This window comes from Panthera onca, chromosome D2 (assembly GCF_046562875.1).
Source record: "Panthera onca isolate mPanOnc1 chromosome D2, mPanOnc1 haplotype 2, whole genome shotgun sequence".
NCBI lineage: Eukaryota > Metazoa > Chordata > Mammalia > Carnivora > Felidae > Panthera > Panthera onca.
In genome coordinates this window covers 81,291,558-81,318,328 of record NC_138349.1, presented here as the reverse complement: position 1 = coordinate 81,318,328, position 26,771 = coordinate 81,291,558, and the positions used below count along the sequence as shown (strand labels likewise).

General features: G+C 50.9%; 1 long non-coding RNA gene across 2 annotated transcripts; it reads left to right on the top strand.

The window, feature by feature from the left end:
• Positions 1 to 8,939: 8,939 nt before the first annotated feature.
• Positions 8,940 to 26,221, top strand: LOC132685545 (uncharacterized). 2 transcript variants are annotated; one of them, XR_009613165.3, is made up of 8 exons: positions 8,940 to 10,993; positions 11,187 to 11,277; positions 11,751 to 11,941; positions 12,213 to 15,152; positions 15,392 to 15,702; positions 15,959 to 23,766; positions 23,895 to 23,998; positions 24,878 to 26,221. It is a non-coding gene; the product is annotated as an uncharacterized LOC132685545 (long non-coding RNA). The 2 variants fall into 2 exon arrangements; XR_009613164.3 differs by having other exon boundaries at positions 12,213 to 15,702.
• Positions 26,222 to 26,771: the final 550 nt, after the last annotated feature.

The window sequence follows — 26,771 nt, the reverse complement described above, 5'->3', positions numbered from 1 at the left end:
CAATAGTCGATTACACGATCCTGTTGTTGACGGATCCTTCCTATCTGGAATAAAGACCGAAATCAGGCAGCTGACAGCGTAGAGATACTATTTAAGGTCTTGTGAAGGGCTGGGATTTCTAAGAGCAGGACAGGATAAAGGTGGAAGGAAACAAGGCTAAACGCAGATCACGTCAACAGTTAGGGCGAGGGGGAGAACTGCCGTAGAAGGGACCAAGAAGGCGTAGTTGGTGAGGAGAAGCCAGAGAGCCGTGTGGGGTGAGGAAATGGACTTTCTGAGCCCATCTCACTCATGTGTGGCCCCGCGCGCACTCTCTGTGTCCTGCGTTGGGAGGTTATCGCTCTTCCTGTGTGGGGTCCGATTTCCCTCTGTGGTTCAGCCTTCGGTCTCCAGGGACCAGGATCCTGTCTGTGCCCTGGAGTTCTACGGTCCAAGCACCGCACTTGACCTTGAGGTGATGCTCCTCTGCTTGGAAGGGATGATCTGTGCCCACGGGGGTCAGGGAGGAAGAAGACGGTGGCCAGAAAAAAGGAAAATGAGAAACTGGAAAGTGTGCCCCACCCCCGACTGAAAGGCTCATTGAGCAGCAGCAGAATGAGACACGTGATCTCGCCAGAGAGAAGCTTGTTCAAGAACGATTTCAAGAGCTGTTGCCCGTGGGGCCTAGTAGAAGCCAGACAGACTAAAGGAACGATGGTATAGAGTACAAGAATTCCACTGGGGCAAGGTTCAGGTGAGAGGGTAGCTGGGACCGGAAACACCGAGGGCTTACCCTGGAAACAGAGCAGGAAAGGACAGAGCGTTCCCAGCACTGAGAGGAGCTCAGGGTGGCTGCTGGGGAGCGGAATAATGAGGCAGGAACTGTGGACCCCTGGCTCACGCTGACCCACCCTCATGACACTGGCTGATACTCAAGATTTCCTACGCTGGTCTGTCATGGAGGGCTGATGTCTAGCTAGGCTAGAGGCCTAGTGGGTAGGAGAAAATAAATAAATAGAAAAAGTTAACGAACGAGGAGATTTTGCAGTGTTAAGGGCTTTTGCAGCCCTTAAAAGCAGACAGGACGATATGCTGCAGCTAGAGCTGCCCGTAGCATGGCCCCTGGGTCAGCAGCATCATATCGCTGGCGTATCATTGGCAACGAGCTTGTTACGATGCAGAATCTCAGGAGACGCCCGAATCAGAGTCTGCACTTTTAACCAGATCCCCGTCACCATCCCCATGATTCCTACACATGTTCGTGTTTGAGGAGCACCGTGCTAGAGAGTGTTTGGAAAGGGGATCCCTCGGGTGGGGTAGTTATGGCAGGTTTCTCTGTGAAGGTGACATCCGAGATAAAGCCTGAGTGAACAGAAGCCATCCACGTAAAGATGGGGAAGCACAGCATTCCAGATAGCGGGAATGGAAATTTCCAGGGACTGGATGGTAATAAGCTCAGTGTGTTCAAAAAACTAAAGAGATCGGTGTCCACATCACGAACTCGTCTCTCCTTACCTGGCCAGCCCTTAGCCGGCTGTCGGACCCCAGTCTAAACCTCACTTCCTTTTGGAGGCTTCCTTGACCCTACAACACCCTTCCCGTGCAATCCCGCCCCCAAACTGTCCTACTCCTGTGTGAGAGCGGTCTCATTGTTTATCTCCCCAGCATACCTGGCATCTTGGTACCCCACGGGTGCTCCGTTTTTCTATATTTTATTTATTGATTTTTAATTTGTAAGTAATCTCTACACCCAAAGTGGGGCTCGAACCCACAAGCCCGAGATCGAGAGTCACACACTCCACCAACTGAACCAGCCAGGTGCCCCTGGACAGGTGACTTATGATTTTGTTAAATGAATAGTTGAACGAAAGTGAGAAACCCGGACAGGTGGGAGAGGCAGGCCATAAAAGCAGCCACACTAAGGCTCTGCTGAGGGGCAAAGTCAGTAACTCTTGAAGCCCTCTGGTCTTTGCTTGGGCAGATACACCCCCACTCTGCTCTCTGGGTCACCGGTCCTCACGCATTTCCTTCCTCTTGACCCTTATTGCTCTGTGACCTGTGTTCAGACTAAATATTTCCTTTCAGTCAGGGATTCAGGGTCCGGCAGAGGACACAAGCTACTGGAAACCCTACTCCAGCTCCACGGTTGAGAACGAGCAACTGTAGGAGCTCAGAGAGGGGCTTTGCTCCAAACTCCGGAGGCGTGTAGGGGCTTCCATTTGAGCTGGCTCCGAGGGGGGGAGGACGACTTTTTTTTCCCCCGGTTTGAGAGAATCGTGGCGAGATGATGGTCACTGGGTGGTAAAGGTGGCAGAGGGGCAGGGCTGTTCGTGCTGGTGATGTTGGTTTGGAATGGACACGGTGGTGGGGGTTGGTGGCTGTCGTGGTGGGGGTGGTCACGGTGATCACAGCGATAGCGAAGCATATGCCACACAGAGACCACGGCATGCCCCTGAGCGTGATGTAGTGAAAGTAACGAAAGATCCCGCTGGGTCCAAAAGCTAGGAGAGGTCCCCTTCGGTAGGGAGGGTGTGGATGAGACGGGGAGGTAGGTTACAGCCATTGTCATCCAAGGTTTAAGTCACTGATGGGTTTGGTTAGCCTTGGTTGGTAGCAAGAGAACAGGCAGCATTGTGGCGGCGGGGGGGTGGTGATATCTCCCGTCGTAACTGCCGTCTCGTTTTATAAGTGTCAGGTCAGACCCTAGGGTCGAAGGAGTGTATGGAGTACGCACATATTCACTTCTTAAATCCAGCGTCCTAGAGGAGGAAAGAATTTCCCTTTCCAGGCAGGAGAATACTGAAATCACTCAAGAATGGGATTTACAGGGGTGCCGGCCGGCTCCACCAGAAGAACAAGGGACTCTTGATCTCGGGGCTGTGAGCTCAAGCCCCACACTGGGCGCAAAGCTTACTGAAAATAAAATGAAAGAAAATAAAGTGTGAGAAAATAATATAAAAAGAAAAGGAGATGAAGTGAAGTGAAATAAGAGAAAAGAAAATAAGAGAAAAGAAAATAATGATACATACAGATCTTCGTTGACTTACGAGGGGGCTACCTCCTGATAAACCCACTGAAAGTTGAAAATACTAGACGTTGAAAATGCATTAATACACCTGACCCACGGCACCTCACAGCTCAGCCGAGCCGACCTTACCCTTCCGCGCTCGGCACACTTCCGTTAGCCGGCAGGTGCACAGACCCACATAACACAGAGCCCGTCGGATAACACTGTGCCGACGGCCTCATGTGACTGACGGAGAGCTGTGCTGCGGTGAGAACCGGGACGGCCGTGCGGGTGCGGGATGGTCGTCAGCGTGTCGGTCGTGGACCCTCGGGACGGCGGGCTGCCTGGAGGCTGCGGCCCCACCGCGGGAGAGGACGACGCTGCATATTGTCCGGCCAGCTCTGGAAAAGATTCAAGTTCAAAATTGAAAGTGCCGCGTCTAGTGGATGTGTCTTGTGTTCACACCACCCATAAAGTCCAAAAATCCTCAGTCGAACCGTTGCAAGCCAGGGGGACCCTCTTCAGCTACCTCAGCCACGTAATTGCTTTCCTCTGCTGAATCAGTCAGTACTTCCTTTACTCATTCAAAATATTCTCACCGAGTGCTTGCAAAGTTCGGTGCTTGGGAAAGGCCGGTCAAAAAGAACTGTAAGTCATTTCCTCCGCAGCCCTCAAGGAGCTTACACAAGAGGTAGGGGTGTGGGGAGCACGGAGGACCAGAGTCAGGATGCCCGTGTTCTCTTCCTGATTCTGTAGACTTAGCACAGCTCTCTGACTTGCTCATTTGACACTTTCTTCCTGAGCCCTTACTGTGTTCGTGGTTCCGTGTTGGAGAACACAAGGATAAGTTCAATGGTTCTTGCCCAGAGGAGCAAGAAGCTTGGAACCTAGGGAGGAGACTTCTCCAGACCTCTGTTTTTCATATCTATTATTATGTGTCTGCATATGGGTAGACAGGGGGCGGTTGACCAGATGATTTAAGATCCTTTACAAATTTAATAATAAAAATATTTTTTTAATGTTTATTTTTGAGAGAGAGAGAGAGAGAGAGAGAGCAAGAGGGGGAGGGACAGAGAGAGAGGGAGACGCAGAATCCAAAGCAGGCTGCCGTCTCCGAGCTGTCAGCACAGAGCTGGACTCGGGGCTCGAACCCACGAACGTTGAGATCATGACCTGAGCCCAAGTTGGACGCTCAACCGACTGAGCCACCCAGGCGCCCCCACAAATTTAATATTTCATGACAAAAAGACCCAAGACACGTAGAGAGCTCTTGGCTTATAAACAAGCTCAAAGTCTACGCTAACTTCGCTAGATGCTATAAAAATCGCAGAAAGCCACCCCCCTCCCCTCCCCCGCTCACATACGCAGGAGAAGTTCTCTAGGGTCCTTGTAAAAGGTGATGGTAGATTTGTGAAGAGCAGTCAGTCAGTTTTCGAACCCCAAGTGCAGGGCATGGGACCATCCAAGGGAATTCGGGGCCCTACGGGCTGTGGCTGGGGACAGAGTCATATAATGAAAGACCGAGTTGTTCTGTATTCAGGCTGGGGAATGTGGTTTGAGTGGCTGTGGGAACTTAAACTTTCTGACTTTCTGCGTAAGAGAAATCTCAACCCCCAAGCGTGTTGGAGTGACTTTTCTGACACAGCACATGTAACTTGGCTCCCTCCTGAGGTCTGTTTTTCTTGCTCTCAGAAGAAGAAATGGCCTAAACAATCCTCATGGGCCAGCAGTTGAAAAAATATTTGTTTTGGTTTTGTCGAGCGTGTTCCCCCTTTCAAACGTGAACGTTTTGAGGGGACGGGAGATTCTCAGTGTGTACGGTTGATTCATTTACGCTTAACGTATCAGTTGTTTTGAGGAGAGACCTTATGTCCGAGGAGGCTATAGGAAGCTTTACTGCCCTTTTCCTCTCAAACGGGAAGTTGCATTTTGCCAAAAGTAAACACATGTGAACCCGGGAAGGTTTGTTTAGCTTCTAACGCTGACTTCAGGACCTGGGAATGGAGACTGCGCTTGGCAAAAAAATGCCTTCTCCGGGATCTATCTGGGCCAAAATGTTCTCTGCTCAGGACCTGGCCTTTGTGCTCTGGTAAACATCCTCCCCGCACCAGCCCCCAGAAATTAGCCGCCAAAGTCCCTCAGCGCCTTTGCTAACTTCTCGGGAACGTTCGAAAGCCGACGGCCACTTGCAAACACGCTGTTAGCGGGGCACGGCTTTCCGAAGAGTGGCCGCTTTATGGGGACACCTGAGGTTTGGAGACGTCGGGGGACGTGCGTGCGGGTTGGCGTTCCGGCTGAAGACGTTTTAGGACAGTCACGGCTCCCAGTCCACCGACACGGTAGCACTAAGCACTTGGCAGGACTGATCTTGTGAGTCCTCGCACGGGACTGAGGGGGAAGGCACTGTAACTCACACACAAGGAAACCCAGGCTCGCAAAGGCTGGGAAACGGCTCAAGGTCACAGAGCGAGGTGAGTAGTGGCGTCCTCTGCCTTCCGGTTTGGAGATTTTAACCGGTTCAGGATCCATCTCCGAACCTCAGGAAGTTACACACTATTCGGGAGAGACCCACTCGATCCAGGCAAAGAGCAACGGAGGGCAATTTGCTAGGACAGGGCCAAAGAATCGAGCAGGTTGCATTTCAAGGTTTCCATGAACACGTTTAACATGAAACCTATCTTGTTCCACGAAGGATTTAGGGCAGGTGACAAAAACTGGGAGAGTGTCTGAATAAGTAGAAATGTTGCGGTCCACGGGAATCTGGGATGATGCTCCGGAGAGGGGCTCTGGCTCGCCTTCGAAGACCCTGGAAGGACGGGTAGGAATTCGATAAGGAAGGAACGTCTCAGAGTTGGGGAATCGGACCCCACCGTTTCTCTTGAGGGCTTGCATCGGGAGCTACTTCATATGAACATCCCAAGTGCACTAGGTGCCCTTCCTGGGCCCTGAGGTTGCTCTCTCTAAACTCGTACGTGCTTGACAAATATTTTAGCTGCCTACACATACACGGAAACACTTGGCCCGCGATGTAATCCATCGCTGAGAGGCGGTGGCTAAGCCGGTTGATTCCTCACCTGAAACTCGGCCTCCCCCTACCTCGCCATGCCATCAGGAGCCCGCCGTCCCACGTCCCCGTGGCACCGGTCTCGTCGTGGTTGGGAAAACACGCCGTTGCTTACGTTGCTTCCCCACTGTTCTTTACAGACGTTATCTCGAATCCGCACAGCTGCTCTCGTGGTAAGCGAGATTAGGCCCATTTCACAGCGGATAAAACTGAGACTGAGGGAGATTAAGAGCTTTGCCCCATGCCATATACCGTCTCTCGATGGTGGAGCCAACTCTTCGATGGAAGAAACGGGGGTGATGCTAAAGTGCTAGTTTTCCACGCCACGCACGTGGTCGCCCTGGAACAGAATAAAGACCGCCCAGGCAGTTTTTGAGCCGGTATTCTGGATTTGCTTAAAGTCCTTACGAGATGTTAACAGCTCGAAGTCCCGTAATCGTACGGGAGACCTGAGCACCCCAGTGCATTCTCTTTTATTCAATCTAACGGGGACACAGACCTCTGGCTTCCCTTGTAGAACCCCCCCTTTTGAAGTGTCTCTGTTTTCTTCATTCGGAAGAACAGATCAGCATCTCTCATGCAAGGCCTGGCTCTATGCCCATCTCACTTTTGCAATGAATTTAGCAACATCTGCTTTGCCCATTAAAGTGATTTTTCTCTTCCTGGCCCTGAGCCTGTGTGCTTGCTGCAATTGATTACCAGCAATTTCCTTCCCAAACCAGAGGGTTCAGTGAACTCTAAATTGAATTGTTGCTCACTGGGTCTCCTCTGGACCAATGCAGACGGCTTACGTGCACAATGGTCAAGCCGCTTTGGTTCCCAAATCTATAGAGGCCGATGATTCTGGTTACACACAGGGGGAGGGACCCGGTGAGTGACAGTTCCCATTTTTTGCACACAGCGGCCTAGGGCTGTGGCCGTCTCTGGGTTTCTCAATTTCAAACCTAAGGTAGGGGGCAGGGTTGGACTCAGCTTGTGTAGACCACAGTTCCTGCGGTGTTCACACGTCCTTTCTGTGACTCCCACTGTACCACCGATGGCCTCAGATGTAGCTGACCGGAAGGCTTACGTAAGAGACAACCGAGAAAAATTATCTCTTGCTCTAGAAGGATCACTTAAAGACCTCTGAACGAGGGGTGCTCTGTACCCTTTCGAAGGCAACTGTGGGTCCTCCTGTGTGGCTCAGGAAGCTTTTTTTTTTAAGTTTTAAAAACCTAGTTAATTAATTATTATTATTAATTTTTTTTTGAGAGAGAGAGAGAGAGGGCAAGCAGGGGAGGGGAAGAGAGAGAGGGGGAGAGAGACTCCCAAGCAGGCTGCAGGCCCAACGCGGAGCCTGACGTGGGTCTCCGTCCCACGAACCGGGAGAGCCTGACCTGAGCTGAGGTCGACAGTGGGAGGCTCAACCGACTGAGCCCCCCCACCCCCGCCCCCGCCGCCCCGAAGCGGTTTTTCTTAATAAAGCAAAGTCCCAGATGTGGATCTGGCCTGCCGTTCCGTCATTTCTCTGGCAGATTCCTAGTCGTCTTTAAAGATGTGGGCTGACTGTCACCTCCAGGAAGTGGGTGCACACTCCCCCTGCTTTGCTTACCACGCTTATCCTATTTCAGTGCTTGTATCTGCTTGGGTAGAGCCCTCTGACACGCGTCTTCTGGACCCTATTCCTCGTTCACCCCACCACGCCCCCATATCTGGAGCAACACATAGTAGGTCCTCAGCTGCCTGCCTTGTGGGAAGATTGTACCCTGGTGCCTCAAGCCATTCCCGGAACGTCTGTCTTCCCCCACAGCTCTGGGGGCTTCACAGAAGGACAGTGGGGCACAGCTGCTGACTTAAAGGAGCGGAACTCAGGAGTCCGCTCCAACACATTTCCAAAAAAAAAAAAAAAAAAAAAAAAAAAAGTCAAGAGGGCCCACTACCATTCGTAACCAAGTCGCTGCTGTTTATCAGAGTGGTTAATTTAAAGCTGAGTGTCTACACTAAGAAAAAGGCGACACGCCTGACTAAACCCAGTGGTGGCGACAATAACTTGAAATCATTTGAGTCATTACGTTTTCTGTTTCTTTGAGAGACATCCCCCAAGTCCCCCTGCGATTGTGGAAGAAAGCCCACCTCTGTCAGTAAGCACTTCTGAAATGATTATCGCACCCACGGCTGCCTATCTGATTCAGATCTTATTTTCACAGACCTCTGTTGCAAGCATCGTTGGTGCTGAGCAAGCCCCTTTGCTTTTATTTCTGGAAGAGGTCTCCTTTGTGTTATTATCGTAGTGAGAAGTGTGAGAAAGAGCGCGCTTTTCCAAAAAGGGACGGTTCAGCTTGCGGGCGTGAGACCCACCCCTCTTAGCCAAGCAGATTCCGAGCTGAACCTCCCAAGCTTTCGGGGGATCCTAGAGCATCTCGCTTCTAGAAAGGTCTTAGGTCTTTACCGAAGCCCCGCACATCGGCAGGTGGTCCTTGGACCTGCTGAGGAGATGGGCAGGTGTGCTTCAAGGGTAGTTTAGCTGGGTCTCGTATGCGGATGTGTAGTTAAGGGGAGGGACATTTAGCATTTCTTTTTTAATTTTTATTCGTTTTCAGCTTTGAAAACCTAACAGAGGGAAGGCTGGGAAAATGTTCCAATTGCCTGCCTTTGCTCTGATACGTCCATTTGTCAGGTACAGTGGAACCTGGTGCCCTTCCGGGGGCCGTGCCTGGCCGCAGGGAGGGAGGGACCTTGAACCAGGCTGGGCCGTGTGCACTCCTGCTGTGTCACCTCTGCCACCAGGCGCCCTGGAGGCCTGGGATACAGAAACGCATCCTTCCCCTTCTAGAGCCTTGGCTCCAGTTGAACAAGGCTTTTCTTTTTTTAAAAAAACTTTTTTAACGTTTTATTTATTTTTGAGACAGAGAGAGACAGAGCATGAACGGGGGAGGGTCAGAGAGAGAGGGAGACACAGAATCCGAAACAGGCTCCAGGCTCTGAGCCGTCAGCACAGAGCCCGACGCGGGGCTCGAACCCACGGACCGCGAGATCGTGACCCGAGCCGAAGTCGGCCGCTTAACCGACTGCGCCACCCAGACGCCCCAGAACAAGGCTTTTCTAAGAGAAGTGGATCGCCCTGATGTTCACCTCGTCAAGCCCATGCTTAGTCCAAATTTCTGGATTGGACAACTAGGGATTTAGGGACGGGCTAGAATGTATCCAGAGCTAACTAGACCTCCTCCACCATCACATCACCTCCAGTGACCAAAGGGACAGTTCATTTACACGGATGCTTATCACGTGCCAGGCACTGGGTAAGACCTTAGAGGCTTGACAGCATATCCTCATCGCCCGGCTTCATGAGGCGGGCTTTATGATCCCATTTTACGGAGGCTCTGAGGCTGTGGTTATTTTAGGGAACAAGGATTTGTTGAGGGGAACGGGCACTGGCTAAGTGCTGGGGAATGAAGTAAACACACTCCTTCCTTAAGGAAGTGTCCGTTGGCCCAAGAGGTCTCTGCTGGCCCGATTCGAAAGCTTGCCATGAGCCCTGCACACTGTTCCTCGGAGATCGGGACTCGCCTGGGGACCTTCTTCAATCTCCCGTCCGCTCAGCATGGACACCGCGGAGGGAGAAGATGAGCTGAGTTCGTCTTTCCAACGGTCCGCCACCGCGGAGGGTGAGCTCACTCGGGCGCGAGTCTCAGCCCGTCCGTCTTCTGCTGGGCACAGAATGTGCTGTGGAATGCGGGCCAACAATCGCGTCCGCTTCGCGCAGTGAAGATACGTGGAGCCCCGTGTGCTGTGACCGGCTACAGAGGAAGTCTTATAGCCCTCTACGTGCAGTGAGCTTAATTCTTCTTCTCTCTCCATTTTCGCACGCCTCCACACTTCCTGCTCCGTCCTGGGCCTGCCAGTGCTGAAAACCTGAGACAAAATGTCCTTCCGGTTTTTAGAGGCCGAAACCAGGAAGGACGGGGAAATGGGAAGGCCAGCTCTCTCTGTCTGGGACACCAGGGCCGGGGCCGGAGACCCTGGACCACATTTCCACACCTCCCTTGGGAGGGCTGGGCTCAGCGAGATCAGTCAAGGACTCGCTCTGAGCTGCGGCTTCCTCATTCAAGGGCAAGTTGATTACCATCCTTCTGGCTTCCTTTTCCATTTGTAACCGAAAGGAGAGGTCTTTAGTGGGAGATGATGCTGATAGTTATTTCCTGATTAGATAGCTGTTTATTCATTCAAACGTATTGATGGATCACCTATTGCCGCCTCTAAAAGGAGCCCTCGTGGGAGCTTACGTTCCAACGGAGAAAACCGAGCAAACAGAACAGATAAAATTTGTGTCGTGTTAGAAGGCCCGATTACTACGGAGGAGCCCAGAAGAGGGTGTGAGGGGCGCTGGGTTGGGGGTGCTGCAGTTGTAAGTTGGTTCTCAGGGAAGGTTCAAAAGGAAGGTAATATTTGCAGTGAAGACGTGAAGGGGTTAAGGGAGAAATCCATGTGGATACTAAGGATGACGATTTTAGGCAAACAGCAGGTGCAAATGCCCAAGGCTGGAAGCTGCCTGCTGTGCCCCGGCAACAGCAAGGCGGCCGGAGTGACTGGAGCAAAGTCAGCGGCGGGGAGAGTAGAGGGTGACACGGTCAGAGAGGAAATGGGGCCAGATAGTGTCACGAGGGCCTTGAGAACAGGGGAAGTCTGTAGGCTCCCTGTGAGTAAGAAGGGGAGCCTCTGGAAGGTGTTGAGCAGAAAAGGGACGTGGTGTGGTAAAGTTACGCGTTCTGCTCCGGCAGAAACACCGACACTTCCTATCCACTGGCCTGCGCGTGAGAAGCAAGGGGTGATCGATCTGACACCTGAGGGAGCCCCCTGACCTTCCGTGACAAGGCATCACCCCCATTTCCGTGGAGGCCAACGAGACTCAGAGAGTCGCAGTAACTTTCTCAGGCCGTGAGCCACGCAGCTAGGGCGTGGATGAGGTAGGTGAGGCAGGCGACATAGTTTTTGAGGGTCTTCTGGCTGAGTTCCTTCCGGGGGACCTGGCGGAGATTTGGCTCCCTTGCCTTCTCCAACGTGGAGGCTGCCCCAAAGCCTCTCCATCCCCAAAACCTCTCCAAGCGTCGCATCTTCACGACCCTCTGTTGTTGTCGGTCTGTCTCTCTCTGACCCCAGCTGGACAAAAAGAGTGGCTCTCCACTTCTGAGGGTTCGTGCGGCTGGGTTGGGCCCACCCGAATGATCCAGGATCGTCTTCCCTTCTCAAGGTCTGGCACTTTAGTCACATCTGCAAAGTTTGTTTTAACTATGTATGTTAAACATAGGGCGCCTGGGTGGCTCAGTCGGTTGAGCATCCAAGGCTTGATATCGGCTCGGATCGTGATCCCGGGGGGGGCGGGGGGCGGGGGGGGGGGATCAAGCCCTGCTCAGGCTCCGTGTTGGGCATGGAGCCTGTTGAACATTCTCTCTCTCTCTCTGTCCCTCTACCCTGCTCACGTGTGCACACACTCTCTCTCTCAAATAAAAAACAACATATATGTTAAAAATATAAATATATAATTTAAAATATAATTTATTTTTACAACACACATTGTCTATAGATATATAGATATATATATCTTTAGATTCTCTGTCTGTATCTCTGTATCTGTATCTGTGTGCATGTGTCATACATATACCCTGATGTTGTCGGCCAAGCCAAACATTTATAAGTGACATAATACAAATAAAAATGCCTTAGGGGCCCCTAGAAGCCTCAAGAGAAGAAGAGAGAAGAAGAGACCCGGGGGAAGTAAACGGGGAAGACCAAGGGGATGATCCTTATTTTGGAAGGGAAACCGGGTGACTCGGTATCTGTGGATGTATACATGCAGGTGTAAGCCGAGCGAAAACTCAAGACGAAATGTACCAAACGGCCATGGTCCATTCTATGTAATGTATACCGTATTATATGACTTGTTTTATCCACTATACATACGCGTATATGCACATAGATAATGTAGTTCTAGAATGTATCCATGTAATTGTAGACTGCAATATTTGTTACAGTAAAATGAAATACGATGTAGCAGAATTGTATTGTAATATACAATATAATGGAATTAATGTGTTACTAATGTGCACCAGAGGGACAGGAGGGGGTCTGGTGGTCCAGGGGTCCTTGGATCTTCCCCATTCATGTCTCCCCTTCATCACTTCCCAGGTCCCAGAGAGTCTGTCTGCAAAGCCATCATGTTGACCCCTCCGACCCACACTTCGGTTACACTTCTCCGAGGCCATCACAGTAACCGGGGATGGGGTGGCAGGAACCTGTGCCCGTGGCCCATTTCCAGGCTCCGTCTCTTCCAGCGCAGACCCGGCGCCCCCCCCAACCCCCCCGCCCCCCGTTCCCGCCCCATGAAGCAGAATATCTCTAGTCTGCTCTTCAAGGCTGCTTGTACCCTAGCCTCGTCTGACCCTCTGCCAGACTTCCATTCGACTTCTCGGCCACACGGAAGGGACTTTCTACCCTCACACCACTTCCTGGTCCCTCTGCCATTGCTCAAGTGTTTGTCCTTCTCTGGAATGTCTCTCCCGTGTCCCCCTCCCCCGTCCCTTCCTCTCTGTCATTGAAATTCTGCCGTGTCTCTCTGGCTTTTCTGAAGCACCATCTCAAATCTCCATGAAGTCTTTCTTGACCCCTCCACCCCCCCCACGCCCAAGCTGGCCTGACTTATCTATCCTTTGAGCACCTTCTATGGGGACTTTGTCCCTCTTCTTTGGGGCTTATCCCATTTTACAGTTATTTCTGTGCTCGTCTTTTCTCTTCCCCCCTCAGTTATCCTCTCTTCAGATCAGGCACTAGGTCTCACCCTTTGCCAGGCTCCCCACGGCATCACATGCGAAGGGCATGGGCCATCGGAGCAGTGTGAGTTAGAAGACAGGTGCCTGGGGGCTCCTGGGAGGCTCAGTCGGTTAAGTGTCTGACTTAGGCTCAGGTTATCATTTCACGGTTCGCGGGTTCAAGCCCTGTGTCGGGCTCTGTGCTGGCAGCTCAGAGCCTGGAGCCTGCTTTGGATTCTATGTCTCCTCTCTTGCCCTTCCCCCGCGTGTGTTTTCTCTCTCTCTCTCTCTCTCTGTCTGTCCCTCAAAAATAAATAAGTAAACATTAAAAAAAAGAGACGGGTGCCTAATTGGTCATGGTTTGGGTGCATGAGGGAGGAAACACCACTGAGGGGTGATTAGAACCTCTTCTCTCTCTACGGACCACACGCATTTTCATTTTCACTCGCATTATCTCAGGCTTGAAAACGTCACTTCTCTGAATCAACCTTTGCCACAGTTCCACCTCTCCTGTTATTTGCTTACTTCTGAAAAGAACCTGACTCCCTATTTTTACCTAGCCTGCCGTAAGCCGTAAAACTCCGTGAAAATACTGGGTTTCAGGTGATAGCCACGCATCGAATCATTACGACACGACGTGAGACGTCTTCGCCATATACTGCTACAAGGTCTGACTTTGGGACGTGGCACCTGATACCCAGGTGGGGCTAAAGGGCATGACCAAGGTCGCTGAGCGCTCCGCCCTTTCCCACCAGGCCGCACCTCTGCGCACAGGACCGGGAGATAAGACACGCAGGGTCCGCGGGGGGTCTGCTCGGTCACGGCCGGAAGCAAACGTGTCTTGCTCAACACCGTGGGGGAGGCACGCTGCGTTGTTTGTGGACTCGGTGTGGGGCCCGAGCGCACAATGGGCAGTGCACCCATGTCTGTTAAGTTAAGAGCGCTGGTTCGCTCTCGAATCCCCTCCTGTTCCCTCAGACATTATTTCCGGGGGGGATGTCGGTCTCCCATCATCTGTGGCTGCAGCAGGCGGCCCGAGGGTGCTTTGGCCTCGCACCTGCCCCGGCTGCAAGCGCCTCCCGGGACACAGGGCGCGAGAAATGCTTCGTCATTTGACCCGGGCCTTTTGGGGCTCCCTCCCGCCAGTCCCGGGAGCCCCTGAGGGCCCCTCGAGTATCTTCCAGAAGAAGACAGCTGGTCTGAAGTGATAGCTCAAGCAGGAAATGGGGCCACGGCACTGACACTCTAGGGCCAAGGAGCAGCTCGAAATGGCCTCCTTTCTCTCAACCCCTGCCTTTTCCTCAGAAGGAAAGAGAACGCTAAGACCACGGGGTAACCACGTTCACCACCGGGGACCAGGTCCCTTAAGTACCGTTTCGTCACTGCGATGAAAGGGGACACTTACTTGTAAGCTGGGAGTAGATTGTAACATAATTTCTTCAGTCTCTCTCTCTTTTTTTTGTGTGTTTTTTGTTTCTTAACGTTTACTTTTGAGAGAGAGAGAGAGACAGAGACAGAGCGTGAGCAGGGGAGGGGCAGAGAGAGAGGGAGACACGGAATCTGGCTCTGAGCTGTCAACACAGAGCCCGACGCGGGGCTCGAACTCACGAACTGCGAGATCATGACCCGAGCTTAAGTCAGAGGCTTAACTGACTGAGCCGCCCAGGGGCCCCTTCAGCCCCTCTTTGAAGAGTGTGTTCTTTGGGAATTGCCAGGCCGCCTGGCATAAGAGGTGAGGGCCAGCCACACGCTTTTTTCTTGCCACTTTGAGCACCAGAGCAGAAAGGAGATGGGGGGAGGACACAACAGGGCGGCCACAGGCTCTAACAGGGACAATGTGCTGGGGTTCGAGTCCCAGCCCGGCCGATGCTAGCTCTTGGGATCCGGGGTGGTTTACTTAGCCTTCCTACGTGTCTTTCTCAGCATCGCTTCCCACATGCATATACTGGAGGGCAAACCTCTTGGCACGGTGGAAGGCACACAACGAGCACTCAGAAATTCTGGTGCCTTCCTTCTCTCTACCAATGTCCCTGCCTCATCCGTGACCGAGTTATTCGGGCACCTTTCTTTCCGACCACATTGATGAGGTCTTCCCATGCTGTGAGCTTTGGAGACACAACAGACACCTATGAAGTGACTTGAAAACCTTTATGAAGCTGTGGGTCTGAACGGACTGCTCAATAGTGCTTTAATTCTGTCACGATGTTTCAGAAGGGGATTCTGAGCCCTGGATGGGTCCCTGAGTCTACAGCTCTTCAGCGTGCCTTTTGGCTTGGAGATTCTATAACTTGGCAGCCCTCGATGTCACATCATAGACAGGGTATGCATATAATTTATTGTGCAAACCAGGAAACATTTGATCGGGTGAAAGAGGCTGCTATTAAAAATGACAACTGGGAGCAGGTGTCAGTCAGGACTGTTTCAGGCAGGTGGGGTACATCTTTACGCTACTCAGGGTACACATTTTTGGCCCCAAGCTCTGTGTGAGTTATGAACCTTTGTGCTTACCTGGTTTCTATGCACCCTGAATCATACCAGCTTCCCCACCCCTCCCTCCAGCCAACAGCACTGCTATGTAGGCAAGGATCTTCTGGAAGGAAGTTTGAGACCCATGGCACGACACGCATGTAAATACCATGTCAGATCTGTCTAAAGAGACAAATGGAAGCCAGAGGGTGAGCCGATGCAGAATCCAGAAAATTCTTCGGCACCCCCACCGCCCGCCCCCACGTGCCCGCCTGGGCAGGCAGGCGACCAGCTGTGGAGGGAAGGAACAGGCTGGGGAAAGGCCAGCCAGATGCGGCTTGCAGAAAACCCGGACCAGATTCCGTGCTCTCAGTGACTGGCTCTGAAGTGCCAGACCCACGAAGGTGAGGATTAAAGGGAACACTTCATCACCGCATTCTTCAGGTAGCACGCGAGCCTCTCGAATGTCCCAGGTGGCCAGCATTCTGCAGCAGCTGGCTCCAATGTACAGACAGCACGCCCCGATGGGGACAGGGCCCCGCGAGGCAGGCATACAAGCACAGACCGTGAGCTTGAAAGGACCCTTAGATCTGTTGGGGATGAAGAGGAAGGAGTTGTAGGCTTCTCACTGGGATATCTGGGTTTCTCTCTCTGTTGCAGAGAACCGTCAGTGCCCTCCCTGGGAAACTGAGGACAGCATACCTTTGCATCCATTGTCCGGGGTCGTTGAGGATAAAATGATGTGACGGATGCGGACATAACTTACAAACTGCAAATGCCAGGTGGCACCCTAATCGGAGACCCTCAGTGCAAACCCCTGAATTTTCAGATGAAAATCTGGGGTCCAGAGAGGTCAACAGTCTGGCCCAGCATGGACAACTCCCTTTATGGAGATGTCGATGACGTGTGTGTGATGGGGGAGTGGTTGGCTGAGGAGGTAAAGTCTAAGAGGAGGAGAAGACCAGGGACAAACCAAGGAGGCAAAAACATTTTCAAGGACCTTAATGTAAATGTGTGCCTGGGGAGATGAGAAAAATGATTCTGTGGTTATTTTTTAAGGGAGTGGGATCCTCACATCTTTTATTCCTTGTCGTCATGGACACTGACCATCCGAGGCTTCGAGGCTGGAGCCATTCTCCCTCTCTCTATCTTTTTTAATGTTTGTTTATTTTGAGAGAGATAGAGAGGCAGATGGAGAGAGAGAGACAGGGAGAGAGAGAATCCCAAGCAGGCTCTACACTCAGCTCAGAGCCCGACGCAGGGCTCAGTCTCATGACCGTGAGATCACAACCTGAGCCGAAATCAAGAGTCAGACACTCAGTCCACTGAGACACCCAGGCGCCCGGCCACTTTCTTCATAAAGATGCTCCTTTGGCCTGACCGTCCGACTTGGACACTAACATGGGTGGTGGGGGCCTGGCCAGGCTGGAAAAGGATATGCAGACCAGAGAGGATCTACCTTGAGTAGGAGAAGGTGGAGGCAGCTTAACCGAGCAATGGAGAGCACTGACTCTGGAGACAGGCTGCCTGGAGAAGAATCCCAGTTTTGCTGCTCACAGCTGTGTCACCTTGGGCAAGTTGCCTAAGCTTTCTGTGCCTTCGTTTTCGCAGCTGTAGAATGAGAATATGAAAGTGCCCACATCACAGCATGGTGTGAGGTTTCAGCAGGTTAATACATTTAAGAGTCTTAGAAAGGTACCTGGCACACATCCAGCTCTATTCACTTGTTTATTAAATAAGAATAAAATACGTAAGGGTGTCCAAGGTGGACACGGGTGAGAGGCAGTAGTGAGGAGTAGGGGGAAGGACTCTGGCTTCATCGTCAGACAGACTTGCATTTGGATCCTGATTCCATGACGTTTTTCTCTCGACGTTTGTGTTTTTCTGATTATCAAGGGCATATGTGTTTATAGTAGAAAATTTGGAAAATATAGAAAGCCAGCAGGGAGCAGATAGAGGTCAAGCCCACTTCTACCACGTGGAGATGGTCACCACGTAAGTCTTGCTGGCAATGTGATCTGCGTCGGGGTTTGGTCCTGATGCTGGTAGCTTGTTGGTTTTTATTATTCCTCCCTTGTTTGCATATCCCTCAGGGAGAGATCCAGGAACCGCTGGAGGGCCAGGAGGTGTAAGCATGTATGCTAAATAAAATATTTGTTTTGACAATGATGAGACCCTCGATATGTAGCTCAGAGCCCTTAATCTACCCACTTTTCACAGTTCTCTGTTCTTGACCATGAGGAGCTCAGTTTTCTAGTGAGACAGCATGCCAAGCATTTAGATTGAGACTCATAAATTTCGTCTTCCAACTTCCCTGCTGTAATTACTTGGCCGCCCACGTTATTGTTGCCAATTGCCAAGTGTGGTGGGTGAGTGACAGGTAGATTATTTGTGCCTGATGTGGGTCACCCTTGTGCTGGGTCTGAGTGCTTTTGTTTAATGCTCTGCGAGGAGGCCATAGTCGGGTAGCAGAGCAGGAGTTATAGGAGAAGTCTGTTGGGTGATGATTTGGCAGCTCAAGGAAAGTTGTAAATTAGGCTGTCAGGAGGGAACTTTCTGGCAGACTCTGTGAACAAACACAAGGTGTGAGTTGGCCAGAACTTGTAACAAGCTGACTTTCTCTCTCGCTGGTGGTTTCCTCTTGTTGGTCTTTCGGAGAAGTGGTTAGACGTGTTAACTATCACCAAACAGAATCTGAACGGCTTTGGGGGTACGGGGGTGGCCAACGGTGGTGAAGAGGAGGGGCACGGACGCGCAGGTCCACATTCAGAGCAGCATTCGTGGCCTCTGGAGATATCACCAAATCTCCTCCTGGGCACTGTCCATGAGCCGTGGCACACAAGCCAAGTTTTCTGGTCATTTTTGTGACTTCAGTGGGACGGACTCCAGTAACCCACTCTCTCTGCCTTCAGTGTCAGAAGAGGAGAGGGCCTATAAGGTAAAGGAATGAGATTAATATGATGGAAGGTTTTCTCTCTCTTCTCCCAGTATAGTGGAAAAGCAAGCAAGCAAGCCAGCCTCGATATGTAGGGTCAATCCAATTGTGTACATTGGGTAACTTCCCTACTGGAACTGTCTCCTTTACTCGATGTGACAACTCACACTGATGACTTCCTTAGAAATAGGTCTATCTTTCCCACTGGGGCCTGAGTCAACATGGCCAGCAGCTAATTCGGATGACCTGGCATTCTGGTTCACCCAGGGCAGCCAGAGCTGACGAGGCCTCAGTATCCACCCATACATTTTCATGGAACCCCACTTCCTTCGCAAAAGTGTTCCAATGAGGATAATAAATTACGTGAGCCCCCTAACATGAAGGAACTCAGGGAGAGGACTACTTTCTCTTTTCAGTGTGTGGCTTTGCTCAGAAAAATCTGTAGTGCTTCTGTCTCAAAGACTCCCTGCCCGGGACTCCCGGTCCGATTTCTCTCATTTCTCCCGCAACATCCCGCCCCGGCCGGCACAGCCGCCTCTTGGCACATTGCTTTTCAGCCTTTTTTCATCAGCAGAACCTACTTTTTTTAGGATACAACGTTAGACAGAGGCTTCAACATTGGAAAGAGATCAAGCGGAGCTTTTCCTGGTAGACGCGAGGGTAAGGATCTCAGGAACCCACACATTTGGCCCCCCTCTCTCTCTTTTCTTCCGTGTGGGTCTCCACTGAATCTCACGGCTTGGTGGGGCAGAGGTTAGAATCCACCGACAAAGCATCTACCGTCCATTTCACGTGCTTGCGCTTAAAAAAAAAATTTTTTTTAACATTAATTCATTTTCGAGAGTGAGAGAGACAGAGCATGAGTGGGGGAGGAGAAGAGAGAGGGAGACACAGAAGCTAAAGCAGGCTCCAGGCTCGGAGCTGTTTAGCACAGAGCCGGACGTGGGGCTCGAACTCACGGACCGCGAGATCATGACCTGAGCCAAAGTGGGACTCTTAACCAACGGAGCCACCCAGGCGCCCCCACGTGCTTGCACTTTGTACGGTAAATCCTCTTGTCCCCCTAGTGAAGTTAGGTTGGCAATAATCAAACTCTGAAAAAATATTACCGTAGGATTCAGGCTCAGTTCTACAACAGGGCTCTTCTTGTGGCCTTGATTCTTCAATCCACTCAAATCTTGACCACTGGCTTTGTTGTCCTGTCACGGGATATGACTGAGGAACGACCATGCCAAGATGGGTGCTCTGGTCTCCGGTCATGATAAGAGGCCCTGTGACCTCGACTGTCCCCTTCAGCTTAACTCTTGCTTCGTGGCTCCTCTGCTGTAACCATATCCTTTGTCCTGGATTTGAGATGCTGTTCCCGCACACTTGTTTTCTCTTCATCCTCACAAATCTCGAGCATTCCACCTTGGGTGCTCTCTTTCGTTGAACTCCCAGCTTATTTGAAAGTTCCTTGTATCTTCAAAAGTGCACGGGACCTACCGTAGACGTCGATGCCTCAGAAGCCTTCGTTCTCTGAATCTTCCTGGTCTTGTCGCTTTGCCAGCCCCATTATTTTAGACATCGTGAGCCAAACACGGCCTCGCATCAGAAAAGAGCCACATATATACCATTCCACACCTATGTTTCAATCACAGTTGACTCACCAGCCTGACGACCCCCATCAATTCTCAGTGATTCTGGGGAGCGGGTTATTTTTCTCAGCCCAGACCCAAAACATCGAGGTTAGAATTCAATATTAAGCTGGTCTCCCTAGGATGTCATTAAGAGGGTTTAGTTACCGAAACACTGAAGGATATTGTCATAATACAGCAATTTCACCCCCCATGGCCTCCTATCCCAGACTGTTGTAACTTCACATTTTTCAGTTCTGGTGCCCTTGAGGGGGGTTGGGGTGAGGGGACCCATCAGAAACGGACACCTTTGCCTCTTTGTTTATCACTGCACGAATCAAGCAGCGTGGTGCTGTCGCGGCTTTAGAAAATGGAAAAAGCTGGCTCTGCCCGACGTGGCCGCAGGGAGGAGGGTATCTTCCAAGATGTTTGTGAGAATAAGACGTACAAAACACCAGTTTTTAAGGGCTGGCAGATCGTGGAGGTGTCAGCCAGAGGAATGTCGAGTGAAAATCTCTGGAATGCTCGAGCAACCTTTTAAATTTACTGCCAGGAAACGTGGGCTGCTTCCCTTCCCTGCATCTTTTCAAAAGATCTCTTGTGAATCCAGTCAAGTCCAGGGCAGGTACAGAGGGCGGCCGACAGTGATAAGGGGCGCAGTGTTTTCTGCAACTGCCTCAGCTCCCGTCCGACCAAACCCCGTTAATATGTAACCCGAATACGACCATTTCTTTTATGTTTGCCTTTGGTGTCGCAATGACTTTTAACCCGTGCAAGACCGATTCAAAGTCGCCTTTTTTTTTTTCTTGGCCGTTGTCCACGACCTCTCAGGGGCTCAGGAGCAGAATGGCCCTAAGTCACATCAGGGGGATTCGAGTCTGGTGGAATTAAAAGTCACTTACCTTATGACACATGCGAGGGTGCTGATGAGGGGTGGGTCAATTCGTGCAGGGAGAAGACGTTACAGCAGATAGAATATTTGGTTGTTTGTGCTGAGGCCACAGATGACGAGGAAGAGCTACATGTGTGGCACAATTCGTCAAAAATGGGCGTGTAACCACACACCTATCAGAAAGGGCCAAAACAAAAACAAAATGCTGACTCGGGTGGGGGGGGGAGGGCTGGAGAGGATACAGAGCAACGACAACTCTCAAATACTGCTCTTGGGAATGATGCATGGTTCAGCCAGTTTGGAAAATGGTTTTGCGGGGCACCTGGGTGGCTCTGTCGGTTAAGCGTCCGACTTCAGCTCAGGTCATGATCTTGGGGTTCGTGAGTTCGAGCCCCGCGTCGGGCTCTGTGCTGACAGCTCGGAGCCTGGAGCCTGCTTCCAATTCTGTGTCTCTATCTCTCTCAGTCCCTCCCCCGCTCATCTCTGTCTGTGTGCATGTGTGTCTCTCTCTCAAAAAATAAACATTAAAAAAAAAAAAGAAAACAGTTTTGCAATTTCACAGTAAGTTCAGCATATGCTTACCATAAGACCTAAAAATCCCATTTCTAGGTAGTTTTACCCGAGAGAAATTAAAACTATTTGCTCACTAAAGCCTCTGCATGAATGGTGGTAGGGGCTGTTGTCATTCACAGTCATCAAGTGTCCTTGACTTGATAAACGGGGGGAACACGTTGTGGTTCCCCCACACAATGGAGAGTTAGTTGGCAGTAAAAAGAAATGAGCTGCTGATCTGTGTAGTAACATGATTAAATCTCAGATGCGTTAGGTTACGTGAAAGAAGCCAGACGCAAAAGGCTATAAACTAGACGATCCCATTTTGATGACATTCTGAAAAAAGGCATACCTATGGGGACAGAGAACCGATCAGTGGTTGCCAGGGTTTAGGGGTTGGGGTGTCTTCAAAGGTGACATGTGGGAAATTTGGGGTGTGATGGAACTACGTGGGTTGTGATGGCGATGACGTGACTGTGTGCCCGCCTCAAAACTCCCAGAATCGTGCACTAGAAAGGGTGGCTTTATACCCCAATAAACCTGACTTTTAATAAAGTGTGTGGGTTAGTGTCCCTCAGAATTTCCTATTCTTATATTTGCCGATGTGATATACATATTGGGGGGACCACCCAACTCATACTGCTTCTTTAGAAGTGACCTTTTGGGGGCTCCTGGGTGGCTCAGTCGGTTGAGGGGCCGACTTCAGCTCAGGTCAGGATCTCGCGGTCCGTGAGTTCGAGCCCCGCGTCGGGCTCTGTGCTGATGGCTCGGAGCCTGGAGCCTGCTTCGGATTCTGTGTCTCCATCTCTCTCTGCCCCTCCCCCGCTCTCTCTCTCTCTCTCTCTCTCTCTCTCAAACATAAATAAACATAAAAAAAAAAAGAAGTGGCCTTTTGCCGCCCAGTCCCTGCGGAAAGGGTGGGCTCAGGCTATACTTCTTTTAGACTCCACACTCTGACCGCTTGAAAGGACCATGGGTGGACAGCTACCCTGAACGAAACACGTAACATGCTCTCTTTTGAGACTTTGCTGTAAGAGACGTGGAAACCACAGTCCAGAGGGTGTAGATTTTGGCTTGCAGATATGTTTTGTTTGGCCCGCCCAATGTTTAAAGAAATCGAATTAATTGCCAACATTAAAAAATGGGAGATTTCACATAAAAATCCAGATTTCCGGCTTCTCTTTGAGAAATGGGAGGATCCGGTAAAATGGGCTCAAGTTCCCGCCTGGAGACAATGGCTGGAACAGAGACCCTCACCCCCTTCCCACCAGCACACCGTCTGTGTGCGCACAGCCGCTCTGGCTCCCCGGAGAAGCCAGCAGTGGCTGTGTTCATGCGGTCAGTCTGGCTACGTACGAGCGTTCAGGGAAATACGAAACATTTCTTGCACCTTCCACTTCCATCAAAAGTGGGAAGGCAAAAGGTAAATCCATGTTCCGGGAGAAACGAGAATGGCGTATTACTCTGCGAAAGCAAGCTTTATTCCAATGGCGTATGATAAGCAAACCAAACGGATGTGCGCTGGAAGAACACAGATTTAGATTCCTCTGAAGCCAGCGAGGCTCTCTGGGCTCAGCTGGGTTGCCTCCCTGGCCTCTGGAGGCCCCCGGGTCTGCTCCACTCTGCCAGTCCACCGACGGAAGAACGGAGCACTGTGGTGTATCTGCCCGTGGCTCCTCTTATCCGTTCAGCAAATATGTATGAAGCGAGTTAGACTGAAGACGAATGAGCATCGCAAGACCCCTGTCCATGTGCAAACCAGGGTCATCAGGGAGGGAAACGGAGAGACTTACAAAGAAGCAAGTCTGCAGAAGTTTTACAGGTGTGTGTGTGTGTGTGTATGTGTGTGTGCCAGAGAGACAGTGAGAGAGACAGAGAGGAGAGGACAGACATCCACAAGGGAGAGCCAGTAGATTCCCTCCAATTGCTCACAGTGAGGAGGCCGGGACATAACTCACGTCCTACAGACGACACTTGTCAGGCTCTAACATGCACGTGAATCCTGGGGGAGGTTGTGTAAGTGCCCGTTCTGACTCAGTAGGTCTGGAGTCGGGCCTGAGATTCTGCATTTGTAACAAGGTCCCAGATGACGTCAGTGCCGCTGATCAGCGGACCGCATTGTGAACAGCAAACCTCCAAATCATACGTACAAAGACACAGTAAAAGATTACCTGCCTGACGTTTGCTTTTAAGCCATGTGCTCTCCATTGAAAAAGGACCCGGTAAAACCATTTTTTTAAATTTTTGTCACTTACCGAAGAATATCACTCCTCTTGCGGTCTAGGTAGTGGGTGGCGGAGGCTGGCAGTCTGGGAAGCAGGAAGGACTGGGAATAACCGACTGGCACCTTCCGAGAAGCCGCCGGGGGTAACAGTCCAGTGAACAGACCAACAGGTGCACCTGGCCAGCCTGGGCGTGGTGGCTTCGCTCTGTGACCTTAGGCACAACACTCTTTCTCAGCAGCCAAAAGGAGGTGAGATTTTTGACCTTGTAGCCCATCGTGAAAGACTCACTTAGCATCAGTGAAGGCTTGCAAGATCTATGGAGGGAAGGTACTTCGGAAGAACAAATTTATGGTCTCTAATCGTCATTCCGTTTCAGGTATGGCAGGCAACCCCGTGTGACAGAAGCCTCTGCACAATGTACTGCTCTCTCGTGTATGGAAATAGCTCAATAAAGAACATTACCGCTGTCTGTGCAGGAAGGTAAATTGTGCTCCCTCTTCATAACCCTGCCTATGACTCGGGTGTCTACCATTTCAGGTGTTAATATGATGATTTTTCCACGTAGAGAAAGAAGAGTCTCCCTTCCATTGTCTCCTCCTTCCAAGTATGGGCCACAGTGATGGTGATGTCCGTCTCAAACCTACAGGCTCTGGTTTGAAAGGAGCACGTTCTCTCATTTCTCTCTCTCTCTAAATAGGCAGTCTGGAGGAAAAGAATCAAAGTTCATCTTAGTAATGCTCTTTATTTGATCTAATGTTTCTAAAATAGCTTTTCAATACACAATTGATGTAAAAGTTACTAATGAGAAAATTTTCCTTTTTGGGGCGCTGTCTTTGAAATTTGGGATAGGTTATGCCTCAAATGGAATGCTACGTTTTTATGAAGCAAGACTTAATCCGTGTTTAGACTTCCTAAAGTTCACAGTTGGAAAAAGGAGGTTCACCCGTCCAAGTTGTTCCAAACCTACTTAAATTTGTTTCTAGTAACTGAGTTCAGGTTTTTAAATTTAAATGTCAACTACGGAATGAAATCTCATCGAAAAATCAGTTCCTTCGTCACCCTGGCCACATCTCAAGGGCTCGATAGGCCCCTGTGGCCAGCCAGTGACTATCCACATTGGACAGGGCAGGGCTAGGCACTCAGGTGAGGGCAGCCTTGAGGCTGGGATTCCGGAAGCCCTCCCTCCACCCCCACGGCTGGCAGCGTGTGCATGCGTGTGTGCCTGTGTGCGGTCTGTTGATGGAGTAGCCTGAGAGCTGATGAGTCCTGTGAGCGTGATAGGAAGGCCTTGCCTCCATCAATACACATTATTTGTCCTCTACCATTCACAGCACTGTTTATGGTTCATCTGTCTTTCAGGACGACCCGCATTCCCCAGAGGGACCTTGCAGAGATCCAAACTGGGCGCCACTAGACTAAAACAGCATTGGATCCGCCCACGGCTCCACTTATCCATTCAACAAATATTTATGAAGCGAGTTTCTGTGCCTAGCCTCGCTAAGCCCCGGGACTGCTTCAGCCATGAGAAAGGACAAGGAGGTCACTGCCCTCGTGAAACCTAATGTCTCCTAGCGGTAGACCCTTAAATGGAATCTTACAAATAATGAGTTAATAATAATTTGATATCTACGAAGAGGGGCAGAGGTCCCCGTGAGATCCTTAGGGAACCTAGTCCAGTCTGGAGGTTCAGTAAATCTTCCTCCATAAAAATGACATTTCCGTTGGGACCGGAAGGGGTTACGCAGCGGAGAGCTGGGAGAGGGGGCCTGTTCTTGGCAGAGGAGACCATGTGCTGGAGAAAGCGCCGGAAGGTCAGGGTGGCTGGGGTGTGGTGAGTCAGAAAGGACGGAGAGATGAGTAAAAGCCCGATCTGAAGGGCCTGGAGGGCCTGGAGAAGGGACTCCGTCTTTGTCCTGAGAACAACTGGAAGACCAGCGGAAGGTTTTAAGAAGAATGATGTGCTCGGACTCGGGTCTCCCATTTGGCTTTTACCAGATGACGTGTGGCCGCGGATCCTCCTTGGGATTTTCCGCGTACATTCAGCCCCAGGTGGCAAGGACTGTGGAAGCAAAAATGGCGCCCCCATTTCATTGTCCTGTTCACTGGAAGTGGACCCGCGGGCTCTCTGAGGAGCAAGCAACCCATAAACATGCTGAGGACAAAGGCAGTCTGGTCTGATGGCTCCAAAGAACGAAACAGCAACACAAAACGCAACCAAGAAACCCAACAACAGCGACAAAAAACCCTGGGTGTTCCAGGTCAGACTTAAATCGGTTCCTCGAGGGCTAATTCTCACTACTGTTCCACTGTCATTAGTGGTACCACCGCTAATTACGATGACCACAGCTACTATTGACGAAGGGCTCATGGCCTGCCAGTTATATATAAACAAATAAATGTGTATACATAAGTGTTATAAACATATATACACACAAATATATATATGCACGTGTACAAAATAGACGTATACCCTGGTTCTGATCCATGCAAGAAAAGCCTGCCTGAAAGACGGATATTACTGTTCCCAATTCATCTGATGTACAAGGAAAGGAAGTTTTACAACGTCCAGAGCGAAGTTGACGGTAAGGGTAGAGGCAGGTTTGGAACACGTGTCTGTCTTCGAAGCCCTGACGTGTCCCCATCACCACACTGACCCCGGTAAGTAGAGGCCGGGCGAGCGTATGGGGCACAGTATGCATGGGCTTACGCAGAATTCACCCTGCTCATTTCTTTTCTTTTTTGAAAAAAATTAAAAAAAAAAAAAATTTTAACGTTTATTTATTTTTGAGACAGAAAGAGACAGAGCATGAACAGGGGAGGGGCAGAGAGAGAGGGAGACACAGAATCGGAAGCAGGCTCCAGGCTCCGAGCCATCAGCCCAGAGCCCGACGCGGGGCTCGAACTCACGGACCGCGAGATCGTGACCTGAGCCGAAGTCAGACGCTTAACCGACTGAGCCACCCAGGCGCCCCGAAAATTTTTTTATTTAAATTCTAGTCAGCATACAGTGCAGCCTTGGTTTCAGGAGTAGAATTTAGTGATTCAGCACTTACGTGCAACACCCAGTGCTCATTAGAACATGTGCCCTCCTCGACGCCCGTCACCCATCTAGCCCATCCCCCTGCCCACCTCCCCTGCAGCAACCCTCAGTTTGTGCTCCGCACGTAAGAGTCTCTTATGGTTTGCCTCCCTCTCTGTTTCACCTAAGTTTTCCTTCCCTTCCCCTGTGTTCATCTGATGTGTTTCTTAAATT